This window comes from Palaemon carinicauda, chromosome 5 (genome assembly GCF_036898095.1).
Source record: "Palaemon carinicauda isolate YSFRI2023 chromosome 5, ASM3689809v2, whole genome shotgun sequence".
NCBI lineage: Eukaryota > Metazoa > Arthropoda > Malacostraca > Decapoda > Palaemonidae > Palaemon > Palaemon carinicauda.
The window spans coordinates 115,458,154-115,463,356 of record NC_090729.1 but is presented as its reverse complement, the minus strand read 5'-3'; the positions used below and the strand labels follow the sequence as shown (position 1 = coordinate 115,463,356).

Sequence of the window (5,203 nt, the reverse complement as noted above, 5' to 3'; positions counted from 1 at the left end):
ATAATAATAATCTCAGTTCTTCCTTAGAACCAACCATTTATATGAAAAAACTAAATGGTCAAATGAATATAAAAAAAATATAAGTTGTTCAGTCTATGATATATTTCAACCTTATGATATTAGACAAAATAATTTCATAATAAATGATGAAAATTTCTACAAGTTAAGTAAAAATAATACATATAAATATAGTTATGCTTTTACAGTATTATGAAGGGGATCATAAGTTCGTCTTCTAAATTCAAAAGGAATATTTTTTTTTGTCGTAGCAGAAGAAGAAGAAGAAGAAGAAGAAGAAGAAGAAGAAAAAAAAGAAGGAAGAGGAGGAGGAGAAGAGGAGTTACAATGAGTTACAAGGATTTTGGATGTCTCAAAGACTTTTCAGTCCATCCGGGGAGACTCCATTTACTCTTGGGTAGAGCGATTTGGTTTGAACGTTTAGAGAGTTCTTATGATCTTGTCTAACTTATTCTTGAATTAGTTTAGCGTGTTATTGTTTATTCCATCCGCTGGAAGTCTGTTCAATGTATTTGCTATTTCGTATGTAAAGAAATTACCACATTGAGTGGTGTTGCATCTTTTCAATTCCAGTTTGTATCCGTTGCCTCTGGACTGATTCATGCTAGGCGTGAATAGATTGTTGTAATCTAGATTTTTTATTCCTTTAAGAATGTTGAATGCCTCTATTAACTGTCCCTTAGTCGTCGAGTTTGTAGATCAAATAAGTTCAAACGTTCCATCCTCCGTCTATAGCTAAGAATAAAACAAGAATAAATGCTCTCAATTGTCCCAAATTTCTTATGAAATCCGATACAGGAATCATAACAGGTTCATTGAATGGTAATCTAAAGCAATTGCAAAATCATGAAAAAAATTACACTATCATTCAGAAAGCGATAAAGAAATGAAATGATTCAGAGAAATACCTTACCACCTCTCGTAATCTGTTCGTGACGAGCAGAAAGTGATGAATGATATACGTCATGTAGATCACGTTCTTATCTTGACAGTAGCTAGAGGATGTTATCACTGGCCGAATCTTGAGCATATAAAAAGGCAGCTCGCTACCTCGACATTAATTCGCCTCCGACATTCACAACGAAAGAAGAAGAGTTAGATTAGAAATATTTAAAAGACCAGTTATCCTTTACCAAGAAATTTAAAGTGCAGATACTTAAGTAGAACCAACTGTTGCTTCTCTGGTGAAAGTACGCTTCTATAATAAAACTGGTCACGTTGAATTCACTTTTGTGAAATAACACAGTCTTGTCAATATGGTGCAACAGTTGTTTGTGCAAAGTGAGGCTCAGTCTACCTCCAAGAATCATCTTGGTGAGTATTATTATTATTATTATTATTATTATTATTATTATTATTATTATTACAAGCTAAGCATTATTATCATTATTATTATTATTATTATTATTATTATTATTATTATTATTATTATTATTACTACTACAAGCTAAGCTATAACCCTAGTTGGGAAAAGCAGGATGTTATAAGCCCAAGGGCTCCAACAAGGAAAATAGCCTAGTGTGCAAAGGAAATTACAGTACAGTAGTTAATCCCTTGAGTGAAGAAGAAGTTTGGTAATCTCTTCTAATAAAAGAAAAATATAAGATATATACCTGATTAATTTATTAGTATTCATCTAAGCAATGAATTTATATAAATGATGCCATGAATAAAATCAATTTCGGGACTATATATGATAGCAATATAGAAAAAATCTTAGCTGATGTTTTTTTTTTTTCTGCTTTCAAACATTGATATCATCTATAACGTTCATTTGACTAACTCAACTACAACTAAGATAATAGACATACTGGGATTCCAAGGGAAAAACTCCTTAGCCACAAGTTTAAAGGTTTAAAGGTCGCTCATGAATAGCAGAGGCAAAGGACAGTGACAATGTCGTAGCAAGACAATGCCCTAGATACTGACCATATATACATATGATCAGCCGCCAAAATACTCTATCCAAGCTAGGACCAGGGAGGGCTAGACAATGGCTGCTGATGACTCAGCAAGTAGACTTATAGGTTCCCCCAAACACCCCTTCCTTAGATCGCAAGGATGGTACGGTTACAGACACTACAAGAAACAATTGAACTCGAGCGGGTCTCGAACCCCAGTCCAAGCAAATCGTCAGCCAGGGACGTTATTTCGAAAGTTACTCTTTTGTTTATTGCTTTGAGAAGTCCACAATACTGACGTAATTCTTCAAGCACTGCTATTTAAGACGTCAAGATATATATATTCTTGATTCTTCTCATATATAAATTCCATTGTTATTCTGCTTCCTTTCATTTCTATGAGTTGCATCACCTCAAACAGTTTTATTTCCATTATGTTATTGGTTCAACTTCATACATTGAAAATCAAAAGAAGTCTCCCGGCTACCCTCCTCGATCTCTTTACTAAGAAGTCTTCCAGCTACCCTCCTCGATCTCTTTACTAAGAAGTCTTCCAGCTACCCTCCTCGATCTCTTTACTAAGAAGTCTCCCTGCTACCCTCCTCGATCTCTTTACTAAGAAGTCCCCTAGCTACCCTCCTCGATCTCTTCACTAAGAATCTCCGAGCTACCCTCCTCGATCTCTTTATTAAGAAGTCCCCTAGCTACCCTCCTCGATCTCTTCACTAAGAATCTCCGAGCTACCCTCCTCGATCTCTTTACTAAGAAGTCTCCTAGCTACCCTCCTCGATCTCTTTACTAAGAAGTCTCCTAACTATCCTCTTCGATCTCTTTACTAAGAAGTCTACCAGCTACCCTCCTCGATCTCTTTACTAAGAATCTTCTAGCTACCTCCTCGATCTCTTCACTAAGAATCTCCCAGCTACCCTCTTCGATCTCGTTACTAAGAAGCCTCCCAGCTACCCTCTTCGATCTCTTTACCAAGAAGTCTTCCAGCTACCCTCCTCAATCTCTTTACTAAGAAGTCCCCTAGCTACCCTCCTCGATCTCTTCACTAAGAATCTCTGAGCTACCCTCCTCGATCTCTTTACTAAGAAGCCTCCCAGCTATCCTCTTCGATCTCTTTACTAAGAAGTCTACCAGCTACCCTCCTCGATCTCTTTACTAAGAATCTTCTAGCTACCTCCTCGATCTCTTCACTAAGAATCTCCCAGCTACCCTCTTCGATCTCGTTACTAAGAAGCCTCCCAGCTACCCTCTTCGATCTCTTTACCAAGAAGTCTTCCAGCTACCCTCCTCAATCTCTTTACTAAGAAGTCCCCTAGCTACCCTCCTCGATCTCTTCACTAAGAATCTCTGAGCTACCCTCCTCGATCTCTTTACTAAGAAGCCTCCCAGCTATCCTCTTCGATCTCTTTACTAAGAAGTCTACCAGCTACTCTCCTCGATCTCTTTACTAAGAATATCCCAGCTACCTCCTCTATCTCTTCCCTAGGAATTCTCCCAGCTACCCTCTTCGATCTCTTTACTAAGAAGTCCCCTAGCTACCCTCTTCGATCTCTTTACTAAGAAGTCTTCCAGCTACCCTCCTCGATCTCTTCACTAAGAATCTCTGAGCTACCCTCCTCGATCTCTTTACTAAGAAGCCTCCCAGCTATCCTCTTCGATCTCTTTACTAAGAAGTCTACCAGCTACCCTCCTCGATCTCTTTACTAAGAATCTCCCAGCAACCTCCTCTATCTCTTCCCTAGGAATTCTCCAAGCTACCCTCTTCGATCTCTTTACTAAGAAGTCCCCTAGCTACCCTCTTCGATCTCTTTACTAAGAAGTCACCTAGCTACCCTCCTCGATCTCTTCACTAAAAATCTCCCAGCTACCTCCTCTATCTCTTTACTAAGAATTCTCCCTGCTACCCTCCTCGCTCTCGTTACTAAGAAGCCTCCCAGCTACCCTCTTCGATCTCATTACTAAGAAGTCTCCTAGCTACGTTACTCGATCTCTTTACTAAATGCGCTCCGTTTATTTCCACCTTTTCAGAACCAAATGACGCCAGAGCCCGCTGCTATTCCTCGGACAGCACAAGTAGCGAAGTCAGCGTCAGCAGTGTCAGCAGCGTCAGCAGCATTGGGAGTACACACAGCGACGCGTCGACGGATTCATCTAAAAGAATCAAATCGAAGGAAAGTTTAGCCAAAAGGATTTTCAAAAAACACGAGAAGAAGAATATTTTAATGACTAATACTTTACTCTCTTACTTGACGGTGGAATACTAAAGGGATATTTATATAACCTTCGGTTGTTAAGATTATATTGTCTATATCCAAATATAATTTAGGTATCGTTTGTAGTGTCAAATATTTATAATACTTTTGTACCTGATGTTTGCTATGTTGTTTGTATGGATTATAACAAGATTATTTAGAGCAGTTTTATTAGTCGATGCATTCTGGAAATGTATTTCTTTAATTGAAAAATAAGAATAAATATTTCGTTCAGGTATTAAATCTATTCTTTTAGATATCCTTTGGTGTGAAGAAATCTTTTATGATTATACATTTTTGTTGTTTAATCTTTATGAGTGTATGATCTTTTACTTTACCTATGCTGAACGTATTTTACGTATGATAAATGTATGTAATAAATAGTTTATTTATCTCATCTACCACGGTGATGGTCTCAGCATGATAAAAAACAGCCTATTTATCATAAGATGACTTTTTACTAAACTTTCAAATGGGATCCCCAAGGCACTATTATTATTATTATTATTATTATTATTATTATTATTATTATTATCATTATTATTATTATTATTACTAGCCAAGCTACAACCCTAGTTGGAAAAGCAATATGCTATAAGCCCAAGGGCTCCAACAGGAAAAAATAGCCCAGTGATGAAAGGAAATAGGGAAATATATAAATGATGAGATTGAATTATAATATATCATTCTAAAAACAGTAACAGCGTCAAAACAGATATGTCGTATATAAACTATTAACAACTAGAGGAGTTGGAAGACCCAGGCCTACATAGCTGATGACTATGAAGCGTGAAGTGGATGATGAATGGAGGACTATTGATTTAAAAGCTCAAGATAGAGACGACTGGGGAATCTAACCGAGGTCCTTTCTTTCAATAGGCGTGGGAGGAGATGATGATGATAACTTTTTACAAGTCATTTAATTATGGCTGATTTAGACTTTCCATTAGATGAGAATTAATAACATTATTATTATTATTATTATTATTATTATTATTATTATTGGCACTGGCTCAGGTATAA

General features: G+C 36.9%; 1 long non-coding RNA gene across 1 annotated transcript; it reads left to right on the top strand.

Moving 5' to 3' along the window:
• Window positions 1-1,030: 1,030 nt before the first annotated feature.
• Window positions 1,031-4,418, top strand: LOC137640527 (uncharacterized). The gene is made up of 2 exons (XR_011044386.1): window positions 1,031-1,332; window positions 3,957-4,418. It is a non-coding gene; the product is annotated as an uncharacterized lncRNA (long non-coding RNA).
• The last annotated feature ends 785 nt before the right edge of the window (window positions 4,419-5,203 follow it).